This window comes from Corapipo altera, unplaced genomic scaffold, assembly GCF_003945725.1.
Source record: "Corapipo altera isolate COAL_440 unplaced genomic scaffold, ASM394572v1 187, whole genome shotgun sequence".
In the NCBI taxonomy this organism is placed as follows: Eukaryota; Metazoa; Chordata; class Aves; order Passeriformes; family Pipridae; genus Corapipo; species Corapipo altera.
In genome coordinates this window covers 369295-384507 of record NW_020885062.1, presented here as the reverse complement: position 1 = coordinate 384507, position 15213 = coordinate 369295, and positions in this window count along the sequence as shown.

Here is a 15213-nt window from a genome sequence, read left to right as displayed (position 1 = left end):
CTGGGGAGCAAGCAAAGCTTTGTGTGCAGAACTGGGCAGGCTGCCATGGGGGTCTCGGGTCTGGAGTTGGATGGAAGAGGCAGAAGCAGGATGGAGCAGGAGCACTGGCAGATGGGGTGACTGGGGCTGGGGGTGGAGCAAGGTGGGGGATGGCCCTGGCCAGTGTGGGACAACAGCTTGTGTGCTGGTGGGTGGGGACCAGCACCCCCAACCCTGGGGTCTCTGGACAGGCAGGTGTCCCTGCTGCCTGCCACGTCCTGGGCTGGCAGCGCTGCCCCAGCCGGGGGCTGCCCCTGGGAAGTGGGGAGCTCACCCTTGCCCCTCGTCCCCAGGCCCTTCCACCTCACGGGACCACCGGCCAGCCACGACTCACAGCCACGTCTCCCGAGCACCGGCGCTCGTCCAGACACTCCGGCCCCGCCAGACGTCGTCAGCCCCCAAACAGCTGGACAGGACTGGGTGCCCAGTGCTCGACAAGGGACGTCTTCTGAGCAGGCACAGGATTTTGTGAAAGCTGCCCTCAAACAGATGACTTTTTGGTTTTATTAGGTTAATAAAAAACCCATAAAAATGCAGACGTAGCCTGGTCCCACCAGCCTCTCTCTTCCTCAGGTTCCCTGATGCTCCTCAACCTTTCTCCTCCCTCCTGTCTCTCTGCCACCAGGCTGAGCACAGGAGCAGTTCCAAAGGCAGGGGGACACACAGGCACAGGGGGGACATGGGGAAGCCATGCCGAGCACGGGTCCCCCCTGTCCGCACTCCCGAAGAGCTGCACCATGTCCCAGCAGAGGAAGACCATAAGCCCAGACCAGTGTCTCTGCTGTGGGGGTGAAGCACCATCTGTGCAGGGGAGCTCATCACACTGTGGTGGGAATAAAACGTAGCTGAAAGTGCTGCAAATTACATGGAAGGGAGAGTTAATTAAACACTCAGAATCCAGAGACAAGTTCAGAAGATTCAGTCGTGTTGAGGATGAATATGCATATCCATGGCTAGTAAACACATTTATCATGAGCAAAGAGAGCAATGCTAGGCTTATTCCACACTCCACAATGCAAGAGGAAACCCAGACACTGGTGCGAGTTGCCTTGTAAAAGAAGAAAAGTCTGAAACAGCAGAGGAGGAACTGCCTTAACTGTAACTTAGTTGTAATCCAAGAAAGAAAACCCTGATCCTCCGTCTCTCATGTGCAGTTGCTGTTCCACTCTGGGCACTACGTGGGCAGCACGAGCTTTCTGCGCAGGCACATTTGTTGTGGGAGAATCTTAATCCGTATTGAATTTTGGCAGCTGGAGGGCGAATTTGAGCGCAGCTAAACTGCAAGCGAAAAACTGCAGTTCAACCCAGGAAAGAAAGCCCTGACCCTCCGTCTCCGGTGTACAGTTGGTGTGCTACTCTGGGCACTAGGTGGGCAGCAAGAGTTTTCTGTGCGGGCACCTTTGGTCTGGGAAAAATCTTCGTCCATATTGAATTTTGGCGACCAGAGGGCCAGTTTTGGGGCAGTGCTCATGCCAGTGAATGACTGGCCTTCCACCCAGGAAAGAAAGCCCTGAAAGAAAGTTCTGTCTCTGGTGTGCAGTTGCTGTGCCACTCTGGGCACTAGGTGGGCAGTAAGAGCTTTCTGTGCGGGCACCTTTGGTCTGGGAGGAATCTTCACTTGTATTCGGTTTTGGGGAGGTGGGAGCGGCAATTGCAGCACAGGGCTGAAAAAAGGGAACAGCAGCCCTTTCCCCCAGGACAGAAAGCCTGTGAGTCTTGTCTTCCAGGTGCAGTTGGTGGGGCAGCCTGGGCACTTGGTGGGCAGCCATAGCTTTCTGTGGTGGCACCTTTGGTCTGGGAGGAGCCTTCATCTTTCACATTGGATTTTGGCAGTCGTGGGGTGCTCCTGCAGGCAAACCACTGCCGTTCCACCCAGGAAAGAAAGCCCTTACTGTCCATCTCTCAGGTGCAGTTGGTGGGCCACTCTCAGCGCTACATGGCCAGCAAGAGCTTTCTTTGCGAGCACCTCTTGTCTGGAAGGAACCTTCGTCCGTCTTGAATTTTGGCAGTCAGACTCATCTAAAGATCTCCGGAATTACTGGTCTCATTTGTTTATTTTGTGAAGAAATATCAATAAACATGGAATTTCTTGGAACTCATAGATAAAGGGAAGTGGGAAGGGAAGAGTTCACAGCCTCAAGGTTTCCAGAGCTCAAGTAGGGTTTGGATAACACTCTCAGGCACATGGTAGGATTCTGGGGTTTTCCTGTGCAGGGGCAGGAGTTGGGCTTGATGATCCTTTTGGGTCCCTTCCAGCTTAGGATATTCCATGATTTTATAATTCTTTAAACATAATAACCAGAGGAAGAGTCAATGTAGTTTTTAGAGGAATGTCATGGCTCAGAAATCTGTTACTGCCGAGACGGTGTGTGTGGACAATAGTGACCTGATCCGTGTAATGCCATCCAAAAAAGCTTTAAAGAAGATGTATCACAGAGTTTTCAGGGACACTCAGCTGTAAGATATCAACAGCTTGCAAAGCTGGGAAGCAAAGATGAGGCAAATTGGTGAAAATGCAGAGATTTCCTGTCGGATGCTCTCTGAGTGTCTCCACTGGGACTGGAATTTTCAGCATGTTCATAAGTGGTGGAGAAAAGGCCATAAATAGCACGGTGACAACATTTCTGGTGGAGAAAATAGTTCAGAACTGTCATAGCTAAAGGTGACTGGAGGGATTTCAGGCTGCAGAGTGAGTGGGTGATAACATGGAAAATGAGATTCAATGTTGATAGGGATAAAGAAAAGCACATCCCTCGCTGTTCATGGGGGGACTCTAAATTAGCTGATGCCAGTCAAGAGCTGAGGGTAACTGTAGGCAGTTCTCTGAAAACATCAGCTGAAGGTTCAGGACTAATTAAAAATTTAAAAAGGCTCCAGAAATTGCAAGGAAAATATCACTTGCCTCATATAAAGAAGGGGGTGCTCATGGGTGTGTGTGGCTTTGGTGCCTGGCTCAGAAAAGATGGAGAAGAACTGGAAAAGGTCACAGAGATGGAGAAAATGTGTGGTCAGAGGTGGGAATAGCATCCCTGCAAGAAAAGGCTGAATAGATCAGGACTGTGTTAGAAAAGAGATGAATGAGGATCCAATCCCCTGCCATGGGCTGGGACACCTGCCACTATCCCAGGTTGCTCCAAGCCCCATCCAACCTCGCCTTGAACGCTTGCAGGGATGAGGCAGCCACAGCTTCTCTGGGCAACCTGTACCAGGGCCTCACCACCCTCATAGGGAAGGATTCCTTCCCAATATCCCATCTATCCCTGCCCTCTGGCATTTTGAAGCCATTCACCCTTGTCCTGTCCCTCCGTCCCTTGTTCCAAGTCCCTCTTCAGCTCTCCTGGAGCCCCTTTAGACACTGGAAGGGCACTGGGGATGCAGACATGGATGCAGTAGGAACAGGGAACAGTTAAAGATGGTTATTCTGCATTTTCACAGCTGGTAGTCAGACTAGATGATCTCCAGAGGTCCCTTCCAACCTTCACTATTGAGTGATTCTGTGATTGTGGGGGTACCAGGCAAAGGAATGGCAAGTTCATCTCAGAATGTTGTGAAACCAGAAGTCTAAATGGACTCAATAAGGAATTGGACAAACTGATGGAGGACTGGAGCTGTTAAAATTCTCTGTGTGTCCAAAGCAAGGCTGACTGATGGGAACTGAGGACACAGGTACAAGTTCACCCTCAGCCACCCATTGCACAGGCCTTGGTGGGCACGGAGTGAAACCTTCCAAGCCCTCAGGGTAAGAGCCATCCCCAGCCTGTCAGAACCATCTGGACATCTGTTCCTCAAGCCCATGCAAGAATTGGCAGAGAAAGTCTTTGTACTTTCCTTCTTTGGCTGCAGATGAATAAAAGATCTGGAAAAAGAAGCAAATTATGTCTTTCTGTCATTCCCTCTTTCCCTGTGAATGATATGCAGCCATGCTGAGGACAGGTGGATGCCTGGGACAAGCAGTTCAGCACTTTCCCATCCCTTTGCTTTTTGCTGCCTCTCCCTGCCAGCATCCCACTCTCCCCTCTCCCCTCCCAGCAGAATCAGAATGGCCTCAAATCTGTGTTCCTGAACTCATCATTCCCTCTTGTGCAAGCTCACAACATTCCTTAGAAGATGATTCTGAGGCTCACATTAAATCCTTTGGGACAGGTTGGAAAACCCTACTTCAGAGAAATATGTTATATCCTTTCTGCCTGTTTCTGTTATATATTCTCTGCTTGCCCATAGAAGCTGTGGCTGCCCCATCCCTGGAAGTGTCCAAGGCCAGGTTGGACGGGGCTTGGAGCAACCTGGGATAGTGGCAGGTGTCCCAGCCCAGGGCAGGGGGTGGAACGAGATGGGCTTTGAGGTCCCTTCCAAGCCAAACCACTCTGGGTGTTCCTGATTCTTTATCCAATGAGGTTCTTGGTACCTTCTTCCCCACTCACGTTCCTGTGTGAGCAAACGGTGCTGGTGGACTCTCAGCACTCCATGGGGCAGCTGAACAGAGCAACAAATGTGGAGCAAAAAATTGCAGCCTGCAGCTGGGCTCTTTATGGGAATACTTATGGACTCTCCTTGCCTGCCAGACTTCCTTCCCACTGGAAGCTGCCTGGCAAACCCGGGGCGAGAGCACCCTCTGGGGACCGGCAGAAATATAACAGTGAGACTCCATTTCTCAAATTCCTTCTTTTCACGTGGACTTTGCACTTTGAGTGTTTCATGATGCTCTGGGTGCCTGCTTGCCTGCCCAGAAAGAGGAGCCTGCTGGAGAGGGCTAGAAGCCACAGAGTGTTTCTGTTACTACGGGAGAAGCTGAGCCTCCCTGGAGAGAGCAGGAGAGACCTGAGGACACACACGGCCCTGGAGCTTGTAGTAGAAGTGAGATATCACTTCGGTGACTCACAGAGTGGTTTGGGTTGTAAGGGACCTTAAAGATCCTCTCCTTCCACCCCCTGCCATGGGCTGGGACACCTTCCACTATCCCAGGTCACTCCAAGCCCTGTCCAACCTGGCCTTAGACACTTCCAGGGCTGGGGCAGCCACAGCTTCTCTGGGCAACCTGTGCCAGGGCCTCACCACCCTCACAGGGAAGAATTCCTTCCCAATATCCCATCTATCCCTGCCCTCTGGCATTTTGAAGCCATCCCCCCTTGTCCTGTCCCTCCGTCCCTTTTTCCAAGTCCCCCTCCAGCTCTCCTGGAGCCCCTTTAGGCATGGGAAGGGGCTCTAAGGTTTCCCCAGAGCCTTCTCTTCTCCAGGTGAACACCCCCAGCTCTCCCAGCCTGGCTCCAGACCAGAAGGGCTCCACTGCTCGAAACATCTCCCTGGCCCCCTCTGGACTTGCTCCAGCAGCTCCACATCTTTCCTGTGCTGAGGACCCCAGAGCTGGAGGCAGCTCTGCAGGTGGGGTCTCACAAGGGCAGAGGGGGACAGCCACCACCCCCACTTCACCAAAGTCACACTGGTTAAAGATAACAAGGGGACATTGCACAAAAAATGCTTTTTTGCACCTCACTAAGGAGAGTCGCCACGAGGATGGAATATCCAATGGAATCATCCTTCCTGCCATGGACGGGAAACGTTGTGCCAGGAGCCCACCACAGGTGGGTGCTGCTGCCTGGGGTGCATGGTGGGCACCCAACCACTGGTCCTGGCGTGAGGGGGCATTAGCAGAGGGGGTCCCTTTAATCACACGTCTCCACATCTATCTCAAGGCAAGAGAGTTACCCCGAAAAAAACCCCAAAAGATTCCTAAATGCAACAAGAAATTGCCAAGTTTGAGAACCGAGGAACATTTTATTTAGGTTATTATTTCCTACACTGGGTTTGGTCTCCATTCCGAGTTGGCAGCTGCCTACTCCTGCCTGTCACACACCTCATGAATCACTGCAGAGGGGCCTGAGCAGGAGGTGGTAGGAGGCAGGGAGAAATCCCACGTTGCAAGGCAGACGTGCAAACCCAGTAAAACCACGGTGTAAAAAATCCCACACAAGCACAACAAGGTAAGAAAGGATTTGTTTGCGCTGATTTTTATTTGCTAGCTCCTGTCTCTGTACTGATGAGGAGACAGCTCTCATCTCCCTGAGCCAAAGGCACTCACGTGCCCCTGGAGGCATCTTTAGCACATCAATGCCACAGAGGCTGAAAGCTGGAATGGCTGGCATCTGCTGGAGGGTTCTGCCCTCGAAGATGAGAAAGTATCATAGAATCATTAGGGTTGGAAAAGCCCTCTGAGATCATCAAGTCCAACCATTCCCACCACTAACCCATGTCCCCAAGTGCCACATCCACATACCTGTTAAACCCCTCCAGGGATGGTGACTCCACCACTGCCCTGGGCAGCCTGGGCCAATGCTTAACCACTCGTTCAGTGAAGAAATTTTTCCTAATATGCAACCTGAACCTCCCCTTGATCCTTTCAGGAAAATGTAAAGCCATGATGGTTGTGGGAATTGCTGCTTTCCAGGAGAGTTGGTGGCCTAAGTGATGGATTCATTGTGTCCACAGGCTTGACCCTGGCAGAGCCAGCAGGTCCTGCTGGAAGGCTTCTGCCTGATCTGAGCTGTAATGCTGAGCTCTGACATAAATTCATACAAATCCTGTTCTGTTCCCTCACCTGCTGACTCTTTGTGCCAGAGCTCCCTGAGCCCTTCCCGTGCTCCCTGGCTTTGCTCTTCCCTGCTAGTTCAGACCTGAGTCCCTCCTTCTCAAACAAGACCTCTCACACATGGTCCTAAAATCCCTAAAGACATAAAAGACCTCACAAATACCCCCTTTCCTGGGACCTGTAGGGCACACATGACCTGTGCTAAGCCTGCAGACTTTCTTTGCTAAAGCTGACTATGTTAAGCCTCAGCCTCTGTTGTTCTGCAGCTCTTGGAAAGAGCAGGGAGCATTTTGGGGGTGCTGTTAGGCACAGGAAGGAGGGGTCATGCAGAGGTTTTTGAGGACAGGGTGCTTCCCTTACTCATCCTTGGCTTGGGGGCTCCCAGATCACATCCTCCTGCCAGGGGAACCTTGGGACACCAATGGACTCATCCTGCTGCCCCTCTGTGCAGGGGTCACATCCAGAGGGATGGACCACAGGAGCCAGGATGTTCTTCCCACACATGAATTTTATGGCACTTTGAAATCTTGTTTTCAGATTCAAAGAGGGAAAGGCAGGACGGTGCCTCCCCTCTGTGCTGTCTGCAGCCCCTGTGGCAGCTGGGGACAGGAGCAGGCAGAGACCTGTGCAAGGTGCTCCTGCTCTGAACTCTGAGACAGAAACACCTCGGGGTTGTCAGCAGGCAGAGCCCCTTCCCCACAGCTGTTTGTGGCCAGAAGACCCCTGGGGCTGGTGTCCCACTTCCCTGGGAGCATCTGAGTAGTTCCCTCTTCCCTGTGGAACATGTTTTATGCTCCCCTGTGAGCCCAAAGGACATTGTGGGACAGCAGGTGTGATATAACCACATCACCCACCTGCAATATCCTGAATTCCTCCTAAATCCTGTGACTATTGAGTGGGACAGCAGTGAAAAGGAACACAGATATGCAGAAGCACTGGACCAGTGTGTAAACGTGCCATTGAGACAGAAATTGCTCCAAAAAGAGGGATGTGATGGTTAGCAAATGTGCAGCAAGGAACAGAACCCTTTGAGGGACTCCTGGCTGCAGGGAGCAGCAGCTGTGCTGTGCAGTGAGGCAGCTGCTGCCCGTGGCTGTGGGCGAGCTGGGAGCGGGAGCTGCTCTGAGGAGGACACTGGGATCAGGGATGAGAGAAGGGCTGTTCATCGCCTTCCACCTTCCAAACTGGGACTGTTTTGCCACTGGTTACAAAGCCAAGAGCACCTTGGTAGCTCTGTGCTGTCACTGTGATGATTTAACACTTGATCTCCCCTGATGGGGAAGCAGAGTCCCCGGTCTGCCACGCGGGCTCTGTGTCCATGACGATTCAGCCCAGGGAATGGGTGGGATCATCAAGAGCCACCTCACAGATCTCATCACCACTGTGTGTGCTGCAAGTGCTGCAAATCCTTGGAGAACACTGGCTGGAGGAGCTGAGAGTGCAGACACAGCCCCCATGGGCAGGCTGGAGCAGGTCTGAACACAGCTTTAGAAAGGCAATGTCAGCACCAGATTGGGTGTGACAAGAGCAGCTCAGGAGGGATTTTACTGGAGTTAAATTAAAAATGTTACCCAAGTTCTCTGATTCTATCCCCTTTTCTCCCTTATTCATATCCATGTATAAGAGCTGTGCTGAGCTTTGGTATCGTCCCAGTGTCCTCAACACCTGCACATCACCGTGTTCCCCCTGCACCTGGCCAGGTTTGTGGTGCCACCCCTTGGCACAGCCAAGCACAAGGTCACTGCAGGGACACAGGGATGAAACACAAGGACGTTTGAATTTGCCAGCATTAGTGATAAAACCCAGCTCTCCAGACAAATCCTTTGTATTCCAACCCCAGGGATGGCAAAAATAAGATGATACAAGATGTCCTCCCATCATCCTGGGGCCATCCTCCAAAGAGGCACTTCTAACACCCTTTTACTTTCAAGCCAGTGAGTTTTCACATGCACTCAGGGCGTGTGCAGCCCCACAGCAACGCGGGTGCCAGGACTCATCAGCTCAGCAGAACAGCATTTCTTTGCAGAGCTACAGCACTGCACTACAGCAGCCTCTTCCCTCTGCCCACAGGTTGGAGATATTTTGAGATCAAAGCTACTCCTGTCATGAAATACCTTCCCAGGTGTTGGGCAGCAAAGTGGTTTGTTCTTCCTACCCTGTCCTAACAATTTGGCTACAGCTACAGGCCTGGCAGGGCTCAGCCAGGCTGACTGCAGCAATTACTGCCCTGTCCCACTTCCCACGCCGCAGGAGCCTGCAGGTCGTCTCCAAGCTGGACTTTGCCTCAGGAGAGATTCAGCAGTGTGGTGGTCCAGCCTCGTGGCCTGCAGTGGCAAGAGCTGATGGGTGGCCTGGGAGAGGCTCTGGCTCCTGGGGGACCTGAAGCAATTCCTCAGCAGGGATATGGACACTGTGCCAGGAGGAGGCACCATGCCCCTCTGCTGGGGTCACCAAGCAGTTTTCCCCAAAAAGGGAAAACTGACAGAACAGCAGCTTGACATTGTCCCCCTTTGGCCAACACTGAGTGCTGCAGGGAGAGCTGTGTGACTGGGCCCTTGGAGGGGCCTCTCAATTCCCCAGTCATGGAAGCACAGTGCACATGGAGGAGCTTCCCTGCCCACTCCCCAGACTCTAAAAAAATGCTGCTTTTAGGCCAGAGCAATTTCTTACCACATAGGGGACAGCAAAGAGAGGGGAGAGGACCCCTTTCCAAAGGGACACTTGGGTGCTCTGGTCAGGTGTGAAGGCCACCTCCAGGCTCAGAGGTGCCCTTAGCTCCCTACTTCTTGCCCACATAGCTACAAAGGAGAGGGTCAGTGAAGCAGGGGATGTTTGGGGACATTCACTGGAAGCCTGTGGTTTTCCTAACCCTGTGAACTCCTCAGGTGCTGCTCTGCCCACCCCACCTGGATCCTGCCCACCTGGCAGGGACACAATGTTCCACTGGAGGTGATTGACTGGAATCAGTCAGGAAAAACAGCAAGTTTATCACAGACTCCTTGGAATATATCCTAGCACTGTCAGGCTTCTAATAGGATAAGTACCATAAGCTGTGCTGCACAGAGGAGCAGTAATGGGATATGGCTTTATGCAAGAGATGGTTTGATGTATCTGGGCCACTGCTAACTAAATCCTCCCTGAAGTCCTCTCTCTGCAGCTCTTCCAGGTCCAGGATTAATCAGCTCTCTCCTTTTTATCTAAAAGACACGAGGCCATTGGCTGCCTGCAGCTCCGAATGCAAGGCCCTGTGGGTGCAAAGCATCAGTGGGGACAGTGGGGTGGCAGCCTTGGCCACCCATCCAGGGCTGTGTCCTGCTCCCAGGTCCTGTGTCATTTCTGGGGGCTCCTGCCAGCAGGATGCCCAGGGAGCCGATGCTGAGCCTGGAACTGTGTGGTCCAGCAGGCACTGGGATGAGGGCAATCCCTGATTTTGGATCCTGGCAGCTACTTGGGGTGTAGGGGAGAGGCACATCATGACCCACATGGCCAAAGTCACATTTAGGATTATAACTGACCCTGGGTCACTTGGCTTCTGCTGGTCCTTGAATCACTGGTTGCCACCAGCCTGGAGGAGCAGGATGGGATAACCTGGAGGTCTGGATTGCAGGGGAGGGATGGGGAATCTGACTGAGGAACATCATTGCTTTAGGTGTAGGAACACAAGAACAAACAGTTTTCAAGTGCAGATCCCAAGAACAGCAAGATGCTGTGCCCAGGGATCCTGTGTCACCACAGGTCCATCGTGGCAGGGAGTCCATGACCCGGAGAAGGGCTTTGGAAACCAGAGGGTCAAACACCTCTGAGTGCGTTTGGAAGCTGCTGGGAATGTCATCAATGCAGCATCTCCCCAGGTGCCCTCAGGCCAGGAAAGCTGGAGCACGAGCCCCATCTCTGCACTGCCTGCCCATGAGCCAGACCATGGCCAGCCCCACGTGCCACCTCTCCCACCACTCACCAGCTCCTCCAGGTCACCAGCTCCTCAGTCTCACTCTCACACATTGTAAGTCTGCTTTTGTCTCTGCAGAGGGAAAATCTGAGAACATCCCCAGGGATGCAGCTTCATCGCCTCCCTGCATTCAACTCCTTTTCTCAGATAAATCCCCTCAGTTCCACCAGGGTTTAACAGCAGTGGAAGGTTGTTTCAAGTGAGTCCAAAAGCTTCTGTTTCCTCTCTGGACATCTTTCAACTTTAAAACAGCCCTTTTAAGTGCCAGTGCTTCTTAACCAGCCTTCAGCCAGAGCCAGGCATCAAGGGAAGGACTGTCTGGCCAGGAGAGCAGCTGTCTTCTGGTCCATAGTTTGCAAAAGAATCACGAGATAACAAATTAATCCCCCAACTTATGCAAATATTTCATGCTGAAAAGGTTTTTCTACCCTCAGCATCCAGTCTGAGGAAGGTCTCGTGTGTGTGTGTTTGTACATGGATTTATCTCCCTGTTCACACTGAGATGGCATCTGGCAGCTGGGATGTAAAGGCACAGGTCGTCTTTATTCACAAAGAAACATTTGAAAAGAAGCTCTTAGGGTTGCAAACGTTTGAAGAACAACAAAGTGTTTCCTCCTTAAGTAGGAGAGTGACCAAGGAATAACTGACAGCTTCAGTTCAGTTTTATACAACCATAAACATTTGCAAAGTTTAAAGAGTAAAGATCACAAAGCATCTACTAAGACACAGAATTTCAAGAGGGGAATTTTTAAGACTTGCTTATGTGATTTTAAAGAGAAAAGGGATGAAGAGGCTTCATTCCCCAAAGGAGTTTATGGCTCTGCAATATGACTACAACCACCAATTTTTGGAGTGCTGAGCAGAGCATTGTGACAGCACTTCCCACTACAGAGCTCTGTTTCTACTCTAAAAATAATCCCATGAAGTTTGCTTTCTTGCTTTGAAGGTCAGACCTTTCCTTAGCTGGTTTCTCACCCTGGGGATCTTCACATTTGAGAAGATGCTCTTTTTGGTTGGCTCCCTTTGGGCCCAGCTGTCTCCAGATTTAGAAGCTCTGTTTGCAGTGTATCTGTGACCCAAAGCCCCTCTGCAGGTGCTGTGTGCAGCACCACATCCCTGACACCAGCACTGATGACCGACTTCCAAGGAGAACAATAAAGGCAAGAAGAATTTTGAAGCTGCAGGACAGGCACCTGGAAGCTGAGGCACATCAGCTTGTGCCCAAGGGGGTGGCACTGCCCAACGTGTTTGTCACTTATCCCTCGTGAAGAGAGAACTGGGATGGGTTCAACGATGGATTTCCATAATGGGTTGGACATTTTGCTTAGCAAACAGATCCTTTGCCATCATCCCAAGAGTGAAAGTCACTCCAGGTGGCTCCTGCTCTGTAACAGCAGAGCCAAGTTTCCAGTAATGTAGAATTAGATGCCAGATTGTTGCTGGTTCTCCCCAGTGACCTCTGTGAAGGGCTGAGCATCATGGATGGCTCCAAGCACCCCTCCAGAATTGTGCCCCTTGCTCAGCTCTGCTGTTCCTCTTGCCCCTCTGAGAATGTCACCTCCCACAGACCAGAGGTGTGTGGGATGGGAGACTGAGAGAGGGCACAGCCCCTGAGCCAGGCTGGGAAGAGGCTGGAGAGCCCCAGGCAGGACAGGGGTGACTTGGGAATGCTGGTGAAGGCAAGGGAGGATGGGGACTGAGGGGAAGGACAACAACAGCTGAGGGCTGTAAGTGGGGAGCAGGGGGACGATGGTTTCCATCGTGCACTCCCTGCTGGAATGTTTAAGGCACCAGCCATGGCTGGGAAGAGGCAGACAATGGTGAGGCTCCGTGATGGTGGGCTCCATCCTCACAAGGACACTTTTATCTGGCTGTGATTAAAGCCTTCACACCTGGAGGAGCTGAAGCTGCATAGAGCTGTGGTGATAACTCCTTGACAGTGACACCGACCCACAGCTGGGGTTCGTGTCATCAATACACACCCAGGAATACCTCCCTGCTGAGCACAGACTGCCCTCACGGCTCACCACCCCTGCTTCGGGATCACCCATGACAGCACAGACCACCAGTTCCTGCAGTCGTAGCCTTCCCCTCGCCGGCAGAGCCAAACACGCAGCCCAGGACTTCGTCTTCAGGAAACCTCTGGTGCCCTCAGAGGAGCTGCACTCCCTGTCCAAATGCAGGACTGCCATCTCCTGGGCGCGGGGAGACTCGGTGTGCGACAGCCTCGGGAAATCACGCCGGAGTAACTCGGAGGCTGAGAAGCCTCTGTGACGGCAGGTACCGCCCCTGAACAGAAACCCAGCCCTCGGGTCCCTCAGCAGCAGGGTCAATGAGCAGCTCTCTGATCGGTGTGTGTTCAACCTCTGTCAGAACTGTACCCATTTCCCGGCCTGAAAAAATACCTGAGGGACACCAGACCTTCACCACACAGCCCTGCACCGACACCGGAGGGCTGCTGTGCCCCACGGCCCGATGATTTTGCCACGGAGCAGCAGGCATGTGGCTCCACAGTGGATGGAGGGGACACAGCCAGCTCACCCTCCCACTCCTCCCTGTGGTCCCGCCTCCCTCGGCTCCCTGCCCTGCCTCCAGCTCCCCTGGATCTGCTCCCTGCCCAAGGATGACCCCAGTGCTCGCTGCCCCTTTCCCCTCATGCTGCCACTCCCCCTCCCGTGTCTCCACAGTGTCTGAGCCCACAGAGGGGCCGCGTTCACTCAACGCTGCCTTTCAGCCAAGTCTCCTCCCCAAATTATATTGCTCCCCAGGTCTGTACCTGCCCCCCAAATCCCTCCTCATTACACTCCACTTTTCCCTCTCCTCCCCACCCTGCCCTGCAGCCCAGAGAGGTAGGAATATGCCACAGGGAATTGCAGCTCAGGCACTCCAAGTTCTGACAAAATGACATAGAATGAGGCCAAGCTCTAGGGAAAGCACCATGAGAACCTGTTTCACTGGCTGGGAGCTGCCTGTGCTTTAAAACACCTCCTACAGCACCCTACAGGAGCAATGGAAATCCAGTAAATGGAACAGGAATAAGCCACTCACCAGTGGATTTATGGCATTAAATATCCATCCTGAACCATAGAATCCCAGAATTGTTTGAGGTGGAAGAAACCTCAAAGCTCATCTGGCTCCACACCCCACCATGGGCAGGGACATCTTCCCCTATCCCAGGTTGCTCCAACCTGGCCTTGGATATTTCCAGGAATGGGGCAGCCACAGCTTCTCCGGGCAACCTGTTCCATTGTAGAATGGCAATAAGAAAACACAAGCGAACGCTTATGTTACAATGTCACCACTCCTGCCCCTTAAACCCTTGACAGTGCTGTGGAAAATGCAGTGGATTTCTGTTACCCACAAACACTGCTCAGTGCTCTGTTATGTAACTGGTGTGTTCCAGGGATACTCACAGCACAGATCTCTTCCCAAGATTACACAACACCTCAAACCAGTGTGTGTGCCTGGGGAAGTTAAGTGCTTTTATTACTCCACCAGCAGAAATAATGGGATCCTCCTTCTGGTAAAGCAACCTGGTAAACACATGATAATCATCTGGTAATTACATGATAAAAATCTAGCAATTACATTTACAATCTGGAGAATATTGTATGGGATCCAGTTACTCTCCTGTCTGCTAAGGAAAGGAGTGACACCGTTAGTTCTGTCGCTCCAGAGCAGAACTGGTCCCAGTTTGTACATCCTCTCCTGCCAAACCCCCCGGGGCAAACAGCCCCCAGTACAAGGGGTTAACATGAGTGTCCCTGTGGCTGCCAGGGAGCAGGGTTAGATGGGATACTGGGAAGGAATCCTTCCCTGCCAGGGTGGTGAGGCCCTGGCACAGGTGGCCCAGAGAAGCTGTGGCTGCCCCATCCCTGGAAGTGTCCAAGGCCAGGTTGGACGGGGCTTGGAGCAACCTGGGATGGTGGAAAGTGTCCCTTCCAGGGCGTGGAACTGAATAGGCTTTAAGGTCCCTTCCAATAGAAAGCATTCTGGGATTTTATGATTCTAACGTTTGCCAGGGCTGCTGCTTCTCATCCTGCAGCAGCCACAGCAGGGCTGTACAAGGCAGACCCGGTCCTCAGTGCCACCAACAGCACAGACCCAGGATCGCTGAAATGTACTTGTGCACTCAACACAAACCTGCTTTCCCACCCCTGGGAAAGGCCTTTGGGGTCACAGCTCCCGCTGCGACTGCTGCCCCTCCGATCCCTGGGGAACGCTCATGCCACAAAAACTCCACAGGCACAACCCAGAAAGCACAAAACCCCCCACTAATCTCGAATTTGTGTCTTCCCTCCTTTCCCAGGAGCGGCACCCGCGGGGTGCCCGGGCCTCCCGCCCCGCTGTCCACAGAGCCCCGAGGCCGCGGCTCCCTCCTCCTCCTCCTCCTCCTCTCCCGCCCCGGGGCCCGGCCTGCCGGAGCCGCCGCTCCCCTGTCCCGTGCAGCGGGGGGACCCGGCGGGGACATGGAGGGGACACAGAGGGGCCGCTCCGGGCCTGGGGCTCCCTGAGGGGGCGGCGGCGGCGGCGGCCGCCTCACAAACCCCCACAGTCCCACAATGCCCCGCGCCGCCCGCGGAGGACAAAGCCCGGCGCGCGGCCCCGCCGCGGTACCCGGATGGGCGCGAGGCTACGGGGGGGG